Genomic DNA, 24889 nt, shown 5'->3' with positions numbered 1-24889 from the left:
TATTGTTATATTAGCTAACTTTGCCACCTCGACGGTAGCCATGGACAGTTTAATTATGAGCCGTTTGTTTCATTTAATCAAATGCCCAATGTAACAGACTCAAACAGGCTGTGTAACAAGCCTGATCGATTTCTTTTAAGTTCTATTTTGAAAATGTTAAGTTGGCATCTTGTTGGCTGGCTTTTTTCTGTTCCACCTTATATACTGGAGTAGGTAACGTTATATTGAGCCTCCTCAGTGTTTGCTGAGCTGTTTAAAGGTAGAATGGAAACTTCAGGAAGCTGTCTACAACAACGCTCCTTTAGTCTGATATCATTTATATGAAGTCAGCAGGATGTTATTACAAGATTAAGCCGTAAAAGATACAAAAATAGCCGTATTGTCTGAATCGGTTCAACAGAAGCACAGGCATGAATCAGTTTGGTAAAAACGTTTCTCATTACTTTTCCACATTAGGAATAGGCTTAAATAGTGTTCAGACCTACTATTTGTTTTTTGTTTTGCTTTTAAAAAGTTCGCAGGTGTCTAACAGCACTAGTGCTATACCTAACACTATACCTAGCAACGTCTGTTTATCAGAACATTTAGCTAAATGTAATATATATATATATATATATATATATATATATATGTGTGTGTGTGTGTGTGCGTAAATAAATTACAAACGCATTAAATAATCTTACATCTCCTGTGGTTCTGTAATTGCAATTACAAACTATACTTGTGTACAATGACAATGCTTGTTTTCATTTTTAAATGGAAAAAGGGATACATTAGATGAAGTGGAAGATCTGCTCTTTCACAAGCCAAGACCCGGATGTTCGGTTGAAGCACCACAGAGTACGCCACGGATTCCATAGTGCACCCTGGCCCTGTTGTCACTCCAATTGTGTGTGTTCCTTTAAAACAGCTGGTTCCTTGAGATGTCATCTTTCAAAATGTCATAGTAAAGTATCTACATGTCACCAAAGTTCTACCTTCAAATGTGAGCTTTGTGATTACAAAGATGTTTGCGATATAACCCTGCAGGGCTGAGTGTGGATTCCTTGGATGAAGAGAGAAAGGCAATGAGGGCTGAGATGGATAAAAAGGGTCCAAACATGAGTTGGAGCGGACCTTTTTTTTACGGCGGAAGGAGCTTGTTAAGCAGGAACCTTTGGTTAGTCTTGTTCGAGAATGATGGCCAGCACTGTTCTTGGAGAGACAGGTGAGTAGTGTGTTTGTTTGCTGTACTTGTGACTCTGGCCCATTTCAGCATATTTTTCTTTTTATAGTTTTTGTAGTATTGTTTCACACTGCAAAACCTAGTGTGAACCAATCTAGTTTACTTGTCTAAAATGATACTTAACTTTTTTTCCCCAAACAGTTCCAAAACTTTTATAATGCGAAGTCATCAGCTGTTTGGATTATTTATTTATTTACTTATTAACCCAGAAGCGTACAGCATTGTCCAACCACAGTAATGTTATTTAAAGGCAACAAGTTTTATTGCACACAACACTTGTCATGAAAGCGTCCCAAAAGAGGGCTATTTTTTTGGCCTTGGGATGACGGGATGGTTTTAGTCTGGATCCCTGCATGACTATTATCAACTGAACCAGTGTTTGTCTAGAAATGTACAGGCTCTGTACATAATGACTGATAATCTGTATACTCTATTGTTTACTCTTCTCTCTCTCTCTCTCTAGATATGCAGAGAGTTTCGTAGAATAACTGCCATCAACCTGAAGAGTCAGTTGCATGGTGCACTGGACACATGTGCCAAAACTCCTTAATCTGTACAGGAATAGAATGGCAGACTTTGGAGGAGATGTCCAGGCCATTCTTGATAATCTAGATGAAAAAGGTTTGTTGCTTATTTTAAGCACATTTGTTGCTACTGCATTTCAATATGATTGGGGCATAGGGATTGGAGGCTGAATAGACTACAGGTCATAGTGTGAAGGCTGAATAGTGTTGTATAATTATTCAATTTTGCCTTCAAATTTATTGCATTCAAAATTATTGTGCAGTATTTCTAACTCACTTTTTTTTTTTTTTTTTAAATGATTGCCATTTTTTTCCCCTTTTAGACATTGGTTATATTGAAAACGGTAGAAGCCTATTTACCGAGAGAAAACAAATAAACAAAAGCATGTGAAGTAGTTTATTTTTGGAGCTGTGAAGTTAGTTAAATTTTTCAAAATTAACTATGAACATGGACTAATTCATTTTCTTTATGTAATTATGTAAAGATGGACTGCAGTAAGAAAACTAGTGGGGCAGTGAATAATGCAGGTGGGCAGGGAAAAAAGCGGATAGGAGGTTAATTTAATTTATTTAGATGAGATCTTTAGCATCAGTTGTAGCAGAATCGTTTGTGTAATCGTTTGTAATATAACCTGATAATCTTTTACATTTGAAATTCTGTAGTTAATGAATCTGCATGCATAAGCAGTTTAGTTCATTCAATATTTTTATAGAAAATATATTGAAGAGAAGAGAACAGAACATGTACATAATCTCTATATGTTTAATTATAGAGCTGTAATTCAACAAGGAGTACAACTGAGGTGACTACACTTGAGTGTTCTTTCACTACACTGCACGTCCTGAAGATCCCTGTTGTCCAGGCTGCCAGAGATGAGGATATGGCTGATATTTCTATTATTGTTGAGGGCAGTGAGGTATTGACAAAGCGTGACAACACAGCAGAGGCTTGCAAACTGTTGATCAAACTGATGTGTAACTGGCATTGAAATTTGAAATTGGCAGTGTCATGATTTCCTAAATCCAATTAACATTCAAATACTATTTTTCAAAGAAACAATTGGTTTTACACCCTAAGAACTGTCATTTAAATTCAGACTTTTCTTTAAAAATATACTATGCTAAGGCCATATAACAATAATACACATTTGACACTTATTCATGGCACACATCAGTTTGATCAACAGTTTGCAAGCCTCTGCTGTGTTGTCACGCTTTGTCAATACCTCACTGCCCTCAACAATAATAGAAATATCAGCCATATCCTCATCTCTGGCAGCCTGGACAACGGGGATCTTCAGGACGTGCAGTGTAGTGAAAGAACACTCAAGTGTAGTCACCTCATTTGTACTCCTTGTTGAATTCCAGCTCTATAATTAAACATATAGAGATTATGTACATGTTCTGTTCTCTTCTCTTCAATATATTTTCTATAAAAATATTGAATGAAAAACTAAACTGCTTATGCATGCAGATTCATTAACTACAGAATTTCAAATGTAAAAGATTATCAGGTTATATTACAAACGATTACACAAACGATTCTGCTACAACTGATGCTAAAGATCTCATCTAAATAAATTAAATTAACCTCCTATCCGCTTTTTTCCCTGCCCACCTGCATTATTCACTGCCCCACTAGTTTTCTTACTGCAGTCCATCTTTACATAATTACATAAAGAAAATGAATTAGTTCATGTTCATAGTTAATTTTGAAAAATTTAACTAACTTCACAGCTCCAAAAATAAACTACTTCACATGCTTTTGTTTATTTGTTTTCTCTCAGTAAATAGGCTTCTACCGTTTTCAATATAACCGATGTCTATAAGGGGAAAAACATGGCAATCATTCAAAAAAAAAAAAAAAAAAAAGTGAGTTAGAAATACCGTACAATAATTTTGAATGCAATAAATTTGAAGGCAAAATTGAATAATTATACAACACTATACAGCCTTCACACTATGACCTGTAGTCTATTCAGCCTCCAATCCCTATGCCCCAATCATGTTGAAATGCAGCAGCAACAAATGTGCTTAAAATAAGCAACAAACCTTTTCATCTAGATTATCAAGAATGGCCTGAACATCTCCAAAGGCTGCCATTCTATTTCTGTACAGTTTAAAGAGTTTTGGCACATGTGTCCAGTGCACCATGCAACTGACTCTTCAGGTTGATGGCAGTTATTCTACGAAACTCACTGCATATCTAGAGAGAGAGAGAAGAGTAAACAATAGAGTATACAGATTATCAGTCATTATGTTGAGCCTGTACATTTCTAGACAAACACTGGTTCAGTTGATAAGTTATGCAGGGATCCAGACTAAAACCATCCCATCATCCCAAGGCCAAAAAAATAGCCCTCTTTTGGGACGCTTTCATGACAAGTGTTGTGTGCGATAAAACTTGTTGCCTTTAAATAACATTACTGTGGTTGGACAATGCTGTACGCTTCTTGGTTAATAAGAAATAAATAATCCAAACAGCTGATGACTTCGCATTAAGAGTTTTGGAACTGTTTGGGGGAAAAAAAGTAAAGTATCATTTTAGACAAGTAAACTAGATTGGTTCACACTAGGTTTTGCAGTGTGAAGCAATCCTACAAAAACTATAAAAAAAAATATGCGGAAATGGGCCAGAGTCACAAGTACAGCAAACAAACACACTACTCACCTGACTCTCCAAGAACAATGCTAGCCATCATTCTCGAACCAGACCAACCAAAGGTTCCTGCTTAACAAGCTCCTTCCGCCATAAAAAAAAGGTTCGCTCCAACTCATGTTTGGACCCTTTTTATCCATCTCAGCCCTCATTGCCTTTCTCTCTTCATCCAAGGAATCCTCACTCAGCCCTGCAGGGTTATATCGCAAACATCTTTGTAATCACAAAGCTCACATTTGAAGGTAGAACTTTGGTGACATGTAGATACTTTACTATGACATTTTGAAAGATGACATCTCAAGGAACCAGCTGTTTTAAAGGAACACACACAATTGGAGTGAAAACAGGGCCAGCGTGTACCATGGAATCCGTGGCGTACTCTGTGGTGCTTCAACCGAACATCCGGGTCTTGGCTTGTGAAAGAGCAGATCTTCCACTTCATCTAATGCATCCCTTTTTCCCTTAAATATGAAAACAATATTAGTGTTAGTATTGTCATTGTACACAAGTATAGTTTGTAAATGCAATTACAGAACCACAAACGATGTAAGGTTATTTAATGTGTTTGTAATTTATTTACGCACACACACACACACACACACATATATATATATATATGTGTGTGTGTGTGTGTGCGTAATGTTCTGATAAACAGACGTTGCTAGGTATAGTGTTAGGTATAGTACTAGTGCCGTTAGACACCTGCGAACTTTTTAAAAGCAAAACAAAAAACAAATAGTAGGTCTGAACACTATTTAAGCCTATTCCTAATGTGGAAAAGTAATGAGAAACATTTTTACCAAACTGATTCATGTCTGTGCATCTGTTGAACCGATTCAGACAATACGGCTATTTTTGTATCTTTTACGGCTTAATCTTGTAATAACATCCTGCTGACTTCATATAAATGATATCAGACTAAAGGAGCGTTGTTGTAGACAGCTTCCTGAAGTTTCCATCCATCCATCCATCCATTATCCACCGCTTATCCGGGTCCGGGTCGCGGGGGAAGCAGTCGGAGCAAAGAAACCCAGACCTCCCTCTCCCCAGCCACCGACTCTAGCTCCTCCGGGGGTATACCGAGGCGTTCCCAGGCCAGTCGAGACATATAGTCTCTCCAGCGTGTTCTTGGTCTGCCCCGGGGCCTCCTCCCCGTTGGACATGCCCGGAACACCTCTCCAGGAAGGCGTCCAGGAGGCATCCGAACCAGATGCCCAAACCATCTCAGCTGGCTCCTCTCGACGTGGAGGAGCAGCGGCTCCACTCCGAGTCTCTCCCGGATGTCCGAGCTCCTAACCCTGTCTCTAAGGGAGAGTCCAGACATCCTGCGGAGAAAACTCATTTCAGCCGCTTGTACCCGCGATCTCGTTCTTTCGGTCACTACCCAAAGCTCGTGACCATAGGTGAGGGTTGGGACGTAGATTGAACGGTAAATCGAGAGCTTTGCTTTTCTGCTCAGCTCTCTCTTCACCACAACGGACTGGTACAGAGCCCGCATTACTGCTGACGCTGCACCGATCCGCCTGTCAATCTCACGCTCCATCATTCCCTCACTTGTGAACAAGACCCCGAGGTATTTAAACTCCTCCACTTGAGGCAGGATCTCACTTCCAACCTGGAGAGAGCACTCCACCCTTTTCCGGCTGAGTACCATGGACTCGGACTTGGAGGTGCTGATCCTCATCCCTACAGCTTCACACTCGGCTGCAAACTGGTCCAGCAAGAGCTGGAGGTCCCGGCTCGATGAAGCCAACAAGACCACATCATCTGCAAAAAGCAGACATGGAATCCTGAGACCACCAAACCGGACACCCTCCGCCACTTGGCTACGCCGAGAAATTCTGTCCATAAAAATTATGAACAGAACCGGTGACAACGGGCAGCCCTGACGGAGTCCAACTCTGACTGGAAACCAGTCAGATTTACTGCCAGCCATACGAACCAGACTCCTGCTCTGTTTGTACAGGGACTGGATAGCTCGTAACAAAGAGCCCAGTACCCCATACTCCCTGAGCACCCCCCACAGAATACCCCGAGGGACACGGTCGAATGCCTTCTCCAGATCCACAAAACACATGTAGACTGGTTAAGCAAACTCCCATGCACCCTCCAGGATCCTAGCGAGGGTAAAGAGCTGGTCCTGTGTTCCACGACCGGGGCGGAATCCGCATTGTTCCTCCTGGATCCGAGGTTCAACTATCAGTCGGACTCTCTTCTCCAGTACCCCCGCATAGACCTTACCGGGGAGGCTGAGGAGTGTGATCCCCCTATAGTTGGAACACACCCTCCGATCCCCCTTTTTGAAAAGGGGAACCACCACCCCAGTCTGCCAGTCCAGAGGCACTGCCCCCAATGTCCACGCGATGTTGCAAAGACGTGTCAACCAGGACAGCCCCACAACATCCAGAGCCTTGAGGAACCCGGGGTGAACCTCATCCACCCCCGGGGCCCTACCGCCAAGGAGTTTCCCTACCACCTTGGCCACTTCAGCCCCAGTGATAGACGAGCCCCCCCCCGGGGTCCCCAAGCTCTGCTTCCTCTGCAGAAGACGTGCTGGTGGGATTGAGAAGATCCTCGAAGTATTCCTTCCACCGTCTGATGACGTCCCCAGTCGAGGTCAACAGTTCCCCACCCCCACCATATACAGTGTTGGTGGAAAACTGCTTTCCCCTCCTGAGTCGCCTGACGGTTTGCCAGAAACTTCTTGGAGCCGACCGAAAGTCGTTTTCCATGTTCTCACCGAGCTCCTCCCACACCCGAGTTTTTGCCTCAGCGACTGCCGAGGCCGCAAGCCGCTTGGCTCCCCGGTACCTGTCGGCTGCCTCCGGAGTCCCCTGAGCCAACCAGGCTTGATAGGACTCTTTCTTCAGCTTGATAGCCCCCCTCACCTGGGGTGTCCACCACCGAGTGCGGGGATTGCCACCCCGACAGGCACCGACAACCTTGCAGCCACAGCTCCGTTCAGCCGCCTCAACAATGGAGGTCCGGAACATGGCCCACTCGGACTCAATGTCACCAGCCTCCCCCGGGATGCAGTCGAAGCTCTGCCGGATGTGGGAGTTGAAGATCTTTCTGACAGGTTCCTCTGCCAAACGTTCCCAGCAAACCCTCAACACACGTTTGGGCCTGCCAGGTCTGTCCGGCATCCTCCCCCGCCATCTGATCCAACTCACCACAAGGTGGTGATCAGTTGACAGCTCAGCGCCTCTCTTCACCCGAGTGTCCAGAACATATGGACGCAGGTCAGATGATACGACTATAAAGTCGATCATCGAAATGCGGCCTAGGGTGTCCTGATGCCAGGTGTACTTGTGGACACCCTTATGTTTGAACATGGTGTTCGTAATGGACAAACTGTGACGAGCACAGAAATCCAATAACTGAACACCACTCGGGTTCAGATCAGCGGGGCCGTTCCTCCCAATCACGCCCCTCCAGGTCTCACTGTCATTACCCACGTGAGCGTTGAAGTCCCCCAGCAGAACAATGGAGTCCCCAGAATGAGTGTTCTCCAGCACTCCCTCTAGGGTCCCCAAGAAGGCATGGTACTCTGAACTGCTGTTCGGTGCATAAGCACAAACAACAGTCAGAGCCCTTTCCCCAACCCGAAGGCGCAGGGAAATTACCCTCTCGTCCACTGGGGTAAACCCCAACGTACAGGCGCTAAGCTGGGGGGCTATGAGTAAGCCCACACCTGCCTTACGCCTCTCACCCTGGGCAACTCCAGAGTGAAAGAGCATCCAGCCCCTCTCAAGGAGATTGGTTCCAGAGCCCATACTGTGTGTCGAGGTGAGCCCAACTATATCTAGCCGGTACCTCTCAACCTCGCGCACCAGCTCAGGCTCTTTTCCCACCAGAGAGGTTACGTTCCATGTTCCAAAAGCCAGTTTCAGTAACCGAGGATCAGAACGCCAGGGCCCCCGACCCCGACCGCCACCCGATCCACAATGCACCAGACCCGGATTACTACCTCTCCCACAGGTGGTGGGCCCATGGGAGAGTGGACCCATGTATTTCCTTCGGGCTAAGCCCGGCCGGACCCCATAGGTGAAAGTCCGGCCACCAGGCGCTCGCCAAGGGGCCCCTCCCCCAGGCCTGGCTCCAGGGTGAGGCCCCGGTAACCCTGCTCCGGGCAAGGGAGGCTGTGTCCTCGTTGTTATCTTATTCATCCATGTCTTTATGGATCACTCTTTGTCTGGCCCATCACCTAGGACCAATTTGCCTTGGGAGACCCTACCAGGGGCTATTGCCCCCGACAACATAGCTCCTAGGCTCACGCAGGCACGCAAACCCCTCCACCACGTTAAGGTGGTGATCCAAGGAGGAGAAGTTTCCATTCTACCTTTAAACAGCTCAGCAAACACTGAGGAAGCTCAATATAACGTTACCTACTCCAGTATATAAGGTGGAACAGAAAAAAGCCAGCCAACAAGATGCCAACTTAACATTTTCAAAATAGAACTTAAAAGAAATCGATCAGGCTTGTTACACAGCCTGTTTGAGTCTGTTACATTGGGCATTTGATTAAATGAAACAAACGGCTCATAATTAAACTTTCCATGGCTATCGTCGAGGTGGCAAAGTTAGCTAATATAACAATATATAGCTATAACATATAATATAGCTATAACAATGCCACGGCAAGTTTCCCTCACATATTCATGGCTTTAAGATAGAGTTAAAACCAGAAACGTAACTTTAAAATGCTTTGTGAACTAGGTTTTTACCTCAATTTTGAATTTCTCCAAACTTCGAGCCACAACAAAGAGAAGTCAACCGTCCTCCGCGCGTATTCCCGAACCTTCCACTAAGCATGCACATGACTAGAACAGAGCATGCGCAGGTTTATCTTGATCAGTAACTTTTCCAAACAAATTTTCTCAACACATTTTTTTATGTTGTGCCTACAGGTTGATCAGAACAATACATTTTGAGTTAGATGAACTATCACACAATTGAGTTCTATTCCCAACACACTATTTCAAGTATAATCAAATAAATTTGAAGATTTTTTACAGTGCATTAATCACTAGCCCAAAATCACTGCTACTGCCTAATAAAGGATTAGTGTATGTGGAATTATATATTTAAAACATTACATAACACCAAAAACCAGCCCTGAGATTGAGAATGTATTTTAACCTACTTAGCTTGTACCTTAATGTGTTTAAGCAGTTTTATTTCTTATTTTATTTTTTATACTGAGGTATGCGGTTCTGTGTGACACAAAAACCCACACAAATGCTCACATTGTCTTGAAAAATACACCATCAAACCACATAATTACTCAAATTAAAATAACTCATGTATGAGCGATTGTCATGTAATTTCAATGTTTTCTATGTCAGAGGGAAAAAAAGAGCTAGCTAAACCGGTTAGCTATAAAGTTAAGCTTAAAAAAAACGGTTCAATATTAGGTATGTAAAGTATAGCAGTTTATAAAATAACATATGTAACATTAACGATGTTAACTACATTTGGGCGATACCAAAATCCGTATGTATCCGAAAATATAAGGTTAAATTGAAATACTTACGGGATGAAGCTGTTCCTGAGGCCGGTGAGAGCTGCTCGCGCGCCGTGGTCACATAAAAGAACGCGAATCGTCGTCGTCGTCTTCTGTGTTTTTACAGCGGTTCGCTTCTGCCACCTTCCGTTTTCTCATTCAGAGTTCACTCATTTTAAAGCTGTCGTCTTCAAAAACTTAAATAACAATTTCCTCCCTTCCGCACGGCACCGTCTCCTTATTAACCCTATTTATCATAATCATTTCTGTCGTTTGTGTCCCAGTCATTACATCAATATTCTAAAATATTACAATATGAACAGAGCTTACCTATAACTGTATGGCATTTAACAAGTTAAAATAATGATTATTTTATTTAACATTTATTACATCGTTTTCCAGACAGTTACCAGTATTTACTATGATGAGATGTGGGCCACATAAGATTAATAAGCAGTATTTAATAAAACGCTCTGATCAGTGTAGTGTGCTAACTGCAATGGCAATCGCCTCGCCAGCCGACAGTGCCAATGTGCAGCTGCAAATGGGCCAGATGCAGCGTGCCGCATTCACGCCGAGCCTCAGCTAGCCGACAGTGCCAACGTGCAGCCGGACTTTGGCCAGATACAGGGTACCGCATTCACGCAGAGACGGCAGCCAGCCGACAGTGCCAAGCCTGAGCCAGAATCGGCCCAGATCTACCTTGCTAGCTGGGAGTGTATACATTCTACTAACTTATGTTTGCTCTCTGAAACCAAAATCAATTAGATAGCTAAAATGTACTAAATCCATAGGATGTATTTATAAAATTATCTACAAACCTAGCAAAAATCTCATAAAACAGGTAATAACATCCACAACATTATTTTATTCCTCACTCACTTACCTTGCCTTTAGAGGGTCCCGTCTAGAAAGAACTGGACAAAACTTGCTCCATCCGGATAGAACTGGTTCCTCTAACGTCAAAACTCTGTAACCTTGACAACAGTATGCAAAATGGGCTGCCCAGTGCAAAATGTGTTATTTCTCCTAACAGCAGTTTTTAATTACATTTCAGTTGAGAAAATTTAGGAAAAAGTAAAAGATAGTCTATTACTTTTTATCTTAAATATATTAATGAATTAAATTAGACAAAAAATGTATGTGATTGTAATGGAAAAAGGCAGATTAACACTAATGAGTAATGTTTTATAATAACTAATGATATGGGGTTTTAATTAATCTTAGTTAATTCTTAGTCATATAGTAGGCCTTAGTGCTTGAAGTTGTGGTTACGGTGACCTGTGGAAAATTACAGGTCTGAGCTGTTATGTGTTGTCTAAATGTCTGAAGGACATTCTCACCATTTTTCCACCAATAAGGGAATGTTTGGGTTAAAACGTTGCTGGTGTACGTGACTGGGGCCCTATATGTATGACTTGATTTGTTCAATAAACTTGTGAGATTAGAGAGAATCTTTGACTGTGTGTCTTATTCCTCTGGTCTCCCCAAAGAATTCTTTGAGAATAGACCTTTCGATTTTCCTTCCTGGTTTCACATAGAGTAATAAAAAATTTCCATAACAGTGATATGTGACACATTAGCTGATTTCGTATTCAAACATTTAGTTCCATCCTTAAATGGGTCCGTTTAAGAGTCTTATTATGCTCTAGCTTTTTATTGAATGCATTTCCACACAAGATGACTGCCAAAATGTCCAGAAAATAATTTCGTAAAATAAAGCCGCAAGCGGCAATGGCATGGCCCTAGCATGAATGGGCCCAATGGCAAAAATGGCTCTATGAGCCAACAATGAGGCCTTAAGAAGCATGGGTCTGTTTGGCCAAACAAGTGAAAATTGGGTGTAAGGTATTGTTATAGATGTTGTTGTAATGTATAGCAAAAACATGGCATGACTGATGAGCACTGTTTTCAATTATGATAAATATTTATGTTCATATGTTATGACTTTTCACTTGTGCAGATAAATAGGATCTCAATAATGTAGATGAAAAAAGCAATATATGGTCTTAGAGTGCCACCTGCTGGTGAAAGTATTTACTATTGTCCTCAAGGGCTGCTGAAAGTCATTCACATTTAGACTTTTTAATAGCCTACTGCACTTTGAACACAGGGAGAACACACCAACTACTCACAGACAGTCACCCGGAGCGGGAATCAAATCCACAACCTCCAGGCCCCTGGAGCTGTGTGACTGCGCCACTACCTGTTGCGCCACCGTGCCGCCCGGGTCTCAACAATGTAGATGATAAAAGCAATATATGGTCTTAGAGTGCCACCTGCTGGTGAAAGTATTTACTATTGTCCTCAAGGGCTGCTGAAAGTCATTCACATTTAGACTTTTTAATAGCCTACTGCACTTTGAATATTTCACTCACATGGACATATATGGTATCAGAGGAATCCTAAGGACCTGAACTTTAATTATTGATAATAAAATGTGGAACTTTCATCACTATGTGGCTTACAGGCCCCTCCAAATTACAGAAATCCAGCATGAACACAGAAACTGCACATAACATGTAATTGTCTAATTGTAGCTCTCCCTTTTGATGGATTTGTATCATATTTTACAGGCTCCTTCAGGGTAAGACTCTACATATGTATGTAAATTGTAGTCTTGATTGGGCTTCATTTGTTTGGGTTACAGCTGAAAGAATGTAAAAACTCAGCACGCTTCGACTAATTGATTTATTGTTTCAACAGTGTGTCCAAATGTTGAACTTTTTTGGATAATTATTTACCTACAGACTCTGCAGATTCCAACAAAGTCAATTGTTTTGGAATAGAGCCAAATTCCACTGACTAGTTAGAAAAAGTTCAATTTTGAACAACTGGTTATTGAGGAAAAAACGATGCATTTTTTCACAACACTTGCAATTACAAAGTTGTTAGGCCCTCTGCAGAGTATACAAAACTGCAAACTGCGTGTCGATACGCTTAAATTTTGCTTAGATATATCACATTTTCTTGATATAGCGCCACCTAGTGGCGATCATTACGTAATTTTTTATGCACTTAGGAAGTGCCCCCAGGAACATACCAGTCAAGTCTCATGATGATTGGACCTTGTTAAGGTAGTCAAACAGCTGTTGAATACTAATTGGCCGATGACGATCACAATTTTGCCCGAATCGCGTTGTCCTTAATTTTCCACTTATAGCTTTGCCCATAGAAGCAGCATGCCAAAGGACGGTTCAAGCAGCCTTGCGGATGCTGAGATATAAACTTGTAGCATTTACAGCGCCCCCTATAGGTATATTGGCTCCTCCTTTGACATGCTACCTCAAAATTATATCAGGAAATGGAATATGAAATTTTAACACATTTGAGTAAAGTATGAAATTGTTATGAATTTTTAAGTAAAACATACGAAACGCCGAAGAGGTTCATTTGCATATGGCGGCCATCTTGAATCGAAATTCTAACATTTTTTGGATAATTATTGACCTCCTAACTCCTGTGAACATTTTGGCACCATGCTTAAGGGAAATGGACTAAAATCCCCGGACTAGTTTGCAAAAGTAGATTTTGCAAATTATGAATTTTATCACTAATTTCTAGTGGGCGGAGCAAAAATTTGATTAATCCGTTTTTGATACATCAAGGATCAAGGAATCAGAGAAAAAAATAATTTTGTTTCTACACCCCACTGTTTAGGAGATATGGACCTAAACGCGTTTGGCTTTGCTATAGCGCCACCATGAGGCCAAGGAGTGTAATTTTTATTGGCTGAGTCAGTTCCCTATTAGTCTGCCAAGTGTGGTGTTTCTAGGCCTTACGGTTTATGCTCCACGTTGCGTTTTAGCCGAGAAAAATAATAATAAATATAGCCGCAAGCGGCGATTTACGGCTTCTTCGCTTTGCAGGCAATAAACTTGCTTACTTTTGCCACTTCGAGATCATACACAACATTGCATAGTCACAGCTGACATAGCATATTTCCCATAGATGGGTGGTGGATTATTCACAGTGTAACACTGCCATCTGGTGGTGGTGTTTTGTACTGGACCTTATGGATCAAACCAAGCAGTGCTGTTGGAGCTTTAACCACATACATTTGAACATGAACTACAATCTGAATTATGACCTGATATGCACATATTTGGTATCAGCAGAATCACAAGAACCTGAACCTTAAGGATTATTAACAAAAATGTGGAATTCCATTACTGCATGGCATCCAGATGCTACTAAAAGAGTTCTGTGACTTGCCTTAAAAATATCATACATGAACAGCAGTAACTCAAAAATGCTTTTGTCAAATGTTATGAAACGTCACAAGCTTCTTTCATATGTGCGCCAAAACAAATCATTACATTTTGTTAAAAATAAGATAAGACAAGATAATCCTTGGATGATGGGCTCTCAGCCCTCTTCACTGCACAGTGTGTATCAGTCTGTCACTGCCTGAGAGACAGTTGGTAGCACCGACTTCAGTATACACCATGCATCACTACTTACAACATATGCCCAATAAGTATGTATGTATATGCTATACAGGTACACATACACAGCTTGTGTGTATGTATATATATATATATATATATATATATATATATATATATATATATATATATATATATTCATATGTTATATCAATTTGGAAATGTTGGAAAAATATTTATTTTAATTATTATTTTCATTATTTACTACTGTTGTCTCTTAGTAAAGCTATTTGAATCTGAGAGAGAGAGAGAGAGAGAGAGAGAGAGAGAGAAAGAGAGAGAGAGATAAGAGGCAGAGAGCATGTCAGAAGGAATAGGATGGAAGGGGGAAGGGTGACTCTTCAATAATGCCTTTGAATACATTGCTGAGAATAACTCACATATGTTTGACTGCGAACTAGTCTGTGCTTAATGACTTAATATGGACATATGTGGTATCAGCAGAATCACAAGAACCTGAAGTTTAATAATTATCAAAAAAAAGTTGAAATTTCTTTACTGCGTGGCATCCAGGCTCTGCTTAGCACTGGTGTGTAACTTGCATTCTAAACATGACACATAAACAGCTGTAAGTCAAAAATGCTTTTGCCAAATGTTATGAAAAAACACAAGCTTCTTTCATATGTGCTTCAGAACAGATCAATACGTTTTGTTGGTACTGCATCCTTAGGTGGCGCTATAACAAATTAAAAACATATTTTTAAGCATTTTTTCCAATTGTAGCGCCCCCTGTACGTGCATTTTGATCATAATTGATACACTTCTTCAGAGTAATACCTTGCACATGTGTACCCATTTTGGTTTGATTTGGGTAAAGTTTGAATGAGTTATAGCTAAAAGAGTGCATCGAGCTCCGCCCACTCATGTTTGTTGACGTACTGCAGCAACAGCGTGTCCAAATCTAAACATTTTTTTAATAATTGTATACCTACAGGCAATACACTTTGCAATGAGACCAATTGTGTGTTGATAGGACCAAAACTCACGGACTAGTACGATAAATTCCATAATCACATACCTGACAATTGAAGAAAATCTATAATTTTTTTCTAAATAGTTGCAATTGCAATATTGTTAGACACTAGGTAGGGTGTCTTATGAAACTATTAACATGTCGATAGATTAAATTTTCACTGAGATATTTCATATTTCATGTTTAAAAAATAAATTGCGCCCCCTTGTGGCTATCAACACGAAAATTTTTCTGCAAATACAAAGTGTGTCCATGAACATACCATGCAAATGCCATGATGATTGGGCATTGTTAAGCCTGTCAAAAAAATTATGATAAAAAACTGAACTTTGATTGGCTGTTGACATCGTTAAACGTGCCCATATTGAGTCGTCCTCAATTTCCCATATGTAGGCTTGCTGACAGAACCAGCATGCCAAATGTCAACTTAATTGGCCTTGTAGATCCTGAGATATTAGCCAAAAGACATTGTTAGCTATAACAGCGCCCCCTATAATATTTCATGCAACAGCAAATGCATGCTACCTCATAATCATGTCTAGAAGCAACGTGTGAAAGATCATCAGATTTGAGTTAAGCATGAAGGAGTTACAGATGTTTGAGTAAAATTTGCAATTCACGGTACACATTCATTTGCATATGTCGGCCATCTTGTTTTGAAATGTCAGGATGTTTGTAATAATTATTGACCAGCTCACTCCTGTGAACGTTTTGACACCAAGGTCATGGGGATCAGACAAAAATCCAGGGACTAGTTCGCGAAAATAGATTTTGCAAATTATGCTAATTAGCAAAAAATCTAAGTGGGCGGAGCTTAGTGGTTCTATGTACCTTTTTGATTCATCGGGACCCAAGGATCATGAAGAAAAAAAAATTTCGTCTCTACTCAAAACGGCGTGGAAAATCCTTTAATGAAAGCGTTTTCTGTCGCTGTAGCGCCCCCTTGAGGCCAATCAGGCTGATATTTTGCGCCTGAGTAGCGGGAGGGTTTACTATCTTTTGACCAAGTACCAAGTCTGTAGGCCTTACGGTTTGGGCTGTGCGATCCGTTTTAAGGCAGAATTTTTGTTCGGAATAATAATAATAATAAAAATCAGAACAAAAACAATAGGCTTCCTTTGCACGTTGTGCTCGGAAGCCTAATAATAACAAATTAAAATCAGAACAAACACAATAGGGTTTCAAGCACTTCGTGCTCGAACCCCTAATAATAATAATAATAATAAAAATCAGAACAAAAACAAAAGGCTTCTTTGCACTTCGTGCTCAGAAGCCTAAATATAGCCGCAAGCGGCAATTAACGGGGTTCTCGCTTAACAGGCCTGTTTGGAAGCAATAGGCCTACATCGCTGCCATGCTACCTTTAAAAGCATTTCTATAAGTAGAATCTTAAATTTGAACCCATTTGAGCAAAGTATGGAGTTAGAGATGTTCAAGTAAAACCTGTGATAAGCTGAAGAGGTTCATTTGCCATCATGAATCAAAATGTCAATTAATTCTATAATTACCTAGGGTCAGACTCATGTGAACGTTTTGGCACCAAGCTCAAGGGACTTGGTGAAAAATTCATAGACTTATTGACAAAAGTATGTTTTGCAAATTATGCAAATTAGCTCAAAATCTAAGTGGGCTGAGCTTTATGATCCAACGGCAAATTAGTTTGTCTTAAGCCAAGGAATAAGGGACAAAAAGATTTCATCTCTAGGCCTTACGGTGTAGGAGATATAGACCTCAATGCTTTTCCCTTTGCTATAGCGCCACCATCTGGCCAAAGAATGTCATTTTCCTTGGCTGAGTCATTTTACACCTGCTGGACCTTGCTGCCAAGGGAGGTGTTTCTGGGCCTTATGGTCTTTGCTCCACATTGCATTTTGCATAATGTCTCAGAGCCACTGTAGTTCAACAGCACAATGTATAGTCTTAGACTGCCATCTGCTGGTGAGAAATGACTACTTTCCCATATTTTTAGATCAGCCATGAAAGCACATACAGAAAGATTTAAGCATGTACTCCTATGTGGATATTTACCTAACATGGGCATGTACGGTATCAGCTGAATCCTAAGGATCTGAACTTTAACAAAAAATTGTTGCACTTTTATTACTATGAAGCTTACAGGCCACTCCCAATAACACAGATCTAGCATGTATTCCTCAAGTCAAATATAAGCTATATGTGTACACTAATATACACCTATAACTCAAAAATGCTTTCCCCAAAAATTTTAAAACGTCACATACTTGATCAGACTGAGGACCAGATGTCATAATTAAGTTGGGGTGCCACTGCGTTCCTAGATGGCGCTATAACATAAAAAAGCCCATTTAATCAGTTTTTGTCCAATTGTAGCGCCCCCTTTTGGTAAATTTTGATCATATTGTACATACGTCTTCAGGACAAGACCATACATACTTCTGTCACGTTTGGTCTTGATTGGACTTAATTTGTTTGAGTTATAGCTAAAAGAATGTTTAAAGCTCCCCACACTTCAATTAATTGTTTTATTACAACAAAAGTTTGTCCAAATGTTGAACTTTTTTTGATAATTATTTACCTACAGACTCTGCAGATTCCAACAAGGTCAACTGTTTGTGAATATCGCAAAATTCCACGGACTAGTTCGAAAAGCTTCAATTTTGAACATTTGGAAACTGAGAAAAAGCAAAGCATTTTTTGACAACACTTGCAATTACAAAGTTGTTAGGCCCTCTGCAGAGTATAAAAAGAAGCAAACTGCTTGTCAATATGCTTAATTTTCACAGAGATATATAATATTTTCTTGATATAGCGCCCCCTAGTGGCTATCGTTATGACAATTTTTCTGCTCTTAGGGAGGCCTCCCAGGGACATACCAGTCAAATCCCATGATGATTGGACCTTGTTAAGGTTGTCAAACAGCTGATGACAGCTGATTGGTCGATGACAATCACAATTTTGCTCGAATCGAGTTGTCCTTAATTTTCCCTCTACAGCCTTGCCCATAGAAGCAGCATGCCAAGCGGCGGTCCGTTCTGCCTTATGGATGCTGAGATATAAACTTGAAGCATTTACAGCACCCCCTATATGAATATTGGCTTCTCCTTTGACAAGCTACCTCAGAATCATGTCTGAAAGTAGAATATGAAATGTAAACACATTTGAGTAAACCATGAGTTTGTTATAGATTTTTAAGTAAAACATAAAATAAGCCGAAGAGGTTCATTTGCATATGGCGGCCATCTTGAATCGAAATTTCAACGTTTTTTTTGATAATTATTAAACTACAGGCTCCTGCGAACATTTTGACACCAAGCTCAAGAAAATTGGACAAAAATCCACGGAGGAGTACACAAAAGTAGGTTTTGCAAATTATGCAAAATAGCAAAAAATCTAAGTAGGCGGAGCTTAGTGGTTGTATGTACCTTTTTGATTCGGCAGGACCCAAGGAATCAGGGAAAAAAAAGATTTCGTCTCTACGCCACACGGGGTGGAAAATCTTTTAATGAAAGCGTTTTCCTTCGCTGTAGCGCCCCCTTGAGGCCAATCAAGCTGATATTTTGCGCCTGAGTAGCGAGACCGACTACTACCTATTGACCAAGTCTCAAGTCTCTAGGCCTTACGGTTTGGGCTGTGCGATTCGTTTTATGGCAGAAAAAGAAAAAGAATAATAATAAATATAGCCGCAAGCGGCAATTAACGGGGTTCTCGCTTAACAGGCCTGTTTGGAAGCAATAGGCCTACATCGCTGCCATGCTACCTTTAAAAGCATTTCTATAAGTAGAATCTTAAATTTGAACCCATTTGAGCAAAGTATGGAGTTAGAGATGTTCAAGTAAAACCTGTGATAAGCTGAAGAGGTTCATTTGCCATCATGAATCAAAATGTCAATTAATTCTATAATTACCTAGGGTCAGACTCATGTGAACGTTTTGGCACCAAGCTCAAGGGACTTGGTGAAAAATTCATAGACTTATTGACAAAAGTATGTTTTGCAAATTATGCAAATTAGCTCAAAATCTAAGTGGGCTGAGCTTTATGATCCAACAGCAAATTAGTTTGTCTTAAGCCAAGGAATAAGGGACAAAAAGATTTCATCTCTAGGCCTTACGGTGTAGGAGATATAGACCTCAATGCTTTTCCCTTTGCTATAGCGCCACCATCTGGCCAAAGAATGTCATTTTCCTTGGCTGAGTCATTTTACACCTGCTGGACCTTGCTGCCAAGGGAGGTGTTTCTGGGCCTTATGGTCTTTGCTCCACATTGCATTTTGCATAATGTCTCAGAGCCACTGTAGTTCAACAGCACAATGTATAGTCTTAGACTGCCATCTGCTGGTGAGAAATGACTACTTTCCCATATTTTTAGATCAGCCATGAAAGCACATACAGAAAGATTTAAGCATGTACTCCTATGTGGATATTTACCTAACATGGGCATGTACGGTATCAGCTGAATCCTAAGGATCTGAACTTTAACAAAAAATTGTTGCACTTTTATTACTATGAAGCTTACAGGCCACTCCCAATAACACAGATCTAGCATGTATTCCTCAAGTCAAATATAAGCTATATGTGTACACTAATATACACCTATAACTCAAAAATGCTTTCCCCAAAAATTTTAAAACGTCACATACTTGATCAGACTGAGGACCAGATGTCATAATTAAGTTGGGGTGCCACTGCGTTCCTAGATGGCGCTATAACATAAAAAAGCCCATTTAATCAGTTTTTGTCCAATTGTAGCGCCCCCTTTTGGTAAATTTTGATCATATTGTACATACGTCTTCAGGACAAGACCATACATACTTCTGTCACGTTTGGTCTTGATTGGACTTAATTTGTTTGAGTTATAGCTAAAAGAATGTTTAAAGCTCCCCACACTTCAATTAATTGTTTTATTACAACAAAAGTTTGTCCAAATGTTGAACTTTTTTTGATAATTATTTACCTACAGACTCTGCAGATTCCAACAAGGTCAACTGTTTGTGAATATCGCAAAATTCCACGGACTAGTTCGAAAAGCTTCAATTTTGAACATTTGGAAACTGAGAAAAAGCAAAGCATTTTTTGACAACACTTGCAATTACAAAGTTGTTAGGCCCTCTGCAGAGTATAAAAAGAAGCAAACTGCTTGTCAATATGCTTAATTTTCACAGAGATATATAATATTTTCTTGATATAGCGCCCCCTAGTGGCTATCGTTATGACAATTTTTCTGCTCTTAGGGAGGCCTCCCAGGGACATACCAGTCAAATCCCATGATGATTGGACCTTGTTAAGGTTGTCAAACAGCTGATGACAGCTGATTGGTCGATGACAATCACAATTTTGCTCGAATCGAGTTGTCCTTAATTTTCCCTCTACAGCCTTGCCCATAGAAGCAGCATGCCAAGCGGCGGTCCGTTCTGCCTTATGGATGCTGAGATATAAACTTGAAGCATTTACAGCACCCCCTATATGAATATTGGCTTCTCCTTTGACAAGCTACCTCAGAATCATGTCTGAAAGTAGAATATGAAATGTAAACACATTTGAGTAAACCATGAGTTTGTTATAGATTTTTAAGTAAAACATAAAATAAGCCGAAGAGGTTCATTTGCATATGGCGGCCATCTTGAATCGAAATTTCAACGTTTTTTTTGATAATTATTAAACTACAGGCTCCTGCGAACATTTTGACACCAAGCTCAAGAAAATTGGACAAAAATCCACGGAGGAGTACACAAAAGTAGGTTTTGCAAATTATGCAAAATAGCAAAAAATCTAAGTAGGCGGAGCTTAGTGGTTGTATGTACCTTTTTGATTCGGCAGGACCCAAGGAATCAGGGAAAAAAAAGATTTCGTCTCTACGCCACACGGGGTGGAAAATCTTTTAATGAAAGCGTTTTCCTTCGCTGTAGCGCCCCCTTGAGGCCAATCAAGCTGATATTTTGCGCCTGAGTAGCGAGACCGACTACTACCTATTGACCAAGTCTCAAGTCTCTAGGCCTTACGGTTTGGGCTGTGCGATTCGTTTTATGGCAGAAAAAGAAAAAGAATAATAATAAATATAGCCGCAAGCGGCAATTAACGGGGTTCTCGCTTAACAGGCCTGTTTGGAAGCAATAGGCCTACATCGCTGCCATGCTACCTTTAAAAGCATTTCTATAAGTAGAATCTTAAATTTGAACCCATTTGAGCAAAGTATGGAGTTAGAGATGTTCAAGTAAAACCTGTGATAAGCTGAAGAGGTTCATTTGCCATCATGAATCAAAATGTCAATTAATTCTATAATTACCTAGGGTCAGACTCATGTGAACGTTTTGGCACCAAGCTCAAGGGACTTGGTGAAAAATTCATAGACTTATTGACAAAAGTATGTTTTGCAAATTATGCAAATTAGCTCAAAATCTAAGTGGGCTGAGCTTTATGATCCAACAGCAAATTAGTTTGTCTTAAGCCAAGGAATAAGGGACAAAAAGATTTCATCTCTAGGCCTTACGGTGTAGGAGATATAGACCTCAATGCTTTTCCCTTTGCTATAGCGCCACCATCTGGCCAAAGAATGTCATTTTCCTTGGCTGAGTCATTTTACACCTGCTGGACCTTGCTGCCAAGGGAGGTGTTTCTGGGCCTTATGGTCTTTGCTCCACATTGCATTTTGCATAATGTCTCAGAGCCACTGTAGTTCAACAGCACAATGTATAGTCTTAGACTGCCATCTGCTGGTGAGAAATGACTACTTTCCCAGATTTTTAGATCAGCCATGAAAGCACATACAGAAAGATTTAAGCATGTACTCCTATGTGGATATTTACCTAACATGGGCATGTACGGTATCAGCTGAATCCTAAGGATCTGAACTTTAACAAAAAATTGTTGCACTTTTATTACTATGAAGCTTACAGGCCACTCCCAATAACACAGATCTAGCATGTATTCCTCAAGTCAAATATAAGCTATATGTGTACACTAATATACACCTATAACTCAAAAATGCTTTCCCCAAAAATTTTAAAACGTCACATACTTGATCAGACTGAGGACCAGATGTCATAATTAAGTTGGGGTGCCACTGCGTTCCTAGATGGCGCTATAACATAAAAAAGCCCATTTAATCAGTTTTTGTCCAATTGTAGCGCCCCCTTTTGGTAAATTTTGATCATATTGTACATACGTCTTCAGGACAAGACCATACATACTTCTGTCACGTTTGGTCTTGATTGGACTTAATTTGTTTGAGTTATAGCTAAAAGAATGTTTAAAGCTCCCCACACTTCAATTAATTGTTTTATTACAACAAAAGTTTGTCCAAATGTTGAACTTTTTTTGATAATTATTTACCTACAGACTCTGCAGATTCCAACAAGGTCAACTGTTTGGGAATATCGCAAAATTCCACGGACTAGTTCGAAAAGGTTCAATTTTGAACATTTGGAAGCTGAGAAAAAGCAAAGCATTTTTTGACAACACTTGCAATTACAAAGTTGTTAGGCCCTCTGCAGAGTATAAAAAGAAGCAAACTGTGTGTCAATATGCTTAATTTTCACAGAGATATATAATATTTTCTTGACATAGCGCCCCCTAGTGGCTATCGTTATGACAATTTTTCTGCTCTTAGGGAGGCCTACCAGGGACATACCAGTCAAATCCCATGATGATTGGACCTTGTTAAGGTTGTCAAACAGCTGATGACAGCTGATTGGTCGATGACAATCACAATTTTGCTCGAATCGAGTTGTCCTTAATTTTCCCTCTACAGCCTTGCCCATAGAAGCAGCATGCCAAGCGGCGGTCCGATCCGCCTTACGGATTCTGAGATATAAACTTGAAGCATTTACAGTGCCCCCTATATGAATATTGGCTTCTCCTTTGACAAGCTACCTCAGAATCATGTCTGAAAGTAGAATATGAAATGTAAACACATTTGAGTAAACCATGAGTTTGTTATAGATTTTTAAGTAAAACATAAAATAAGCCGAAGAGGTTCATTTGCATATGGCGGCCATCTTGAATCGAAATTTCAACGTTTTTTTGATAATTATTAAACTACAGGCTCCTGCGAACATTTTGACACCAAGCTCAAGAAAATTGGACAAAAATCCACGGAGGAGTACACAAAAGTAGGTTTTGCAAATTATGCAAAATAGCAAAAAATCTAAGTAGGCGGAGCTTAGTGGTTGTATGTACCTTTTTGATTCGGCAGGACCCAAGGAATCAGGGAAAAAAAAGATTTCGTCTCTACGCCACACGGGGTGGAAAATCTTTTAATGAAAGCGTTTTCCTTCGCTGTAGCGCCCCCTTGAGGCCAATCAAGCTGATATTTTGCGCCTGAGTAGCGAGACCGACTACTACCTATTGACCAAGTCTCAAGTCTCTAGGCCTTACGGTTTGGGCTGTGCGATTCGTTTTATGGCAGAAAAAGAAAAAGAATAATAATAAATATAGCCGCAAGCGGCAATTAACGGGGTTCTCGCTTAACAGGCCTGTTTGGAAGCAATAGGCCTACATCGCTGCCATGCTACCTTTAAAAGCATTTCTATAAGTAGAATCTTAAATTTGAACCCATTTGAGCAAAGTATGGAGTTAGAGATGTTCAAGTAAAACCTGTGATAAGCTGAAGAGGTTCATTTGCCATCATGAATCAAAATGTCAATTAATTCTATAATTACCTAGGGTCAGACTCATGTGAACGTTTTGGCACCAAGCTCAAGGGACTTGGTGAAAAATTCATAGACTTATTGACAAAAGTATGTTTTGCAAATTATGCAAATTAGCTCAAAATCTAAGTGGGCTGAGCTTTATGATCCAACAGCAAATTAGTTTGTCTTAAGCCAAGGAATAAGGGACAAAAAGATTTCATCTCTAGGCCTTACGGTGTAGGAGATATAGACCTCAATGCTTTTCCCTTTGCTATAGCGCCACCATCTGGCCAAAGAATGTCATTTTCCTTGGCTGAGTCATTTTACACCTGCTGGACCTTGCTGCCAAGGGAGGTGTTTCTGGGCCTTATGGTCTTTGCTCCACATTGCATTTTGCATAATGTCTCAGAGCCACTGTAGTTCAACAGCACAATGTATAGTCTTAGACTGCCATCTGCTGGTGAGAAATGACTACTTTCCCAGATTTTTAGATCAGCCATGAAAGCACATACAGAAAGATTTAAGCATGTACTCCTATGTGGATATTTACCTAACATGGGCATGTACGGTATCAGCTGAATCCTAAGGATCTGAACTTTAACAAAAAATTGTTGCACTTTTATTACTATGTAGCTTACAGGCCACTCCCAATAACACAGATTCCTCAAGTCAAATATAAGCTATATGTGTACACTAATATACACCTATAACTCAAAAATGCTTTCCCCAAAAATTTTAAAACGTCACATACTTGATCAGACTGAGGACCAGATGTCATAATTAAGTTGGGGTGCCACTGCGTTCCTAGATGGCGCTATAACATAAAAAAGCCCATTTAATCAGTTTTTGTCCAATTGTAGCGCCCCCTTTTGGTAAATTTTGATCATATTGTACATACGTCTTCAGGACAAGACCATACATACTTCTGTCACGTTTGGTCTTGATTGGACTT

The sequence above is a fragment of the Hoplias malabaricus genome, chromosome Y (genome assembly GCF_029633855.1).
Source record: "Hoplias malabaricus isolate fHopMal1 chromosome Y, fHopMal1.hap1, whole genome shotgun sequence".
NCBI lineage: Eukaryota > Metazoa > Chordata > Actinopteri > Characiformes > Erythrinidae > Hoplias > Hoplias malabaricus.
This window is presented reverse-complemented; position numbering follows the sequence as displayed.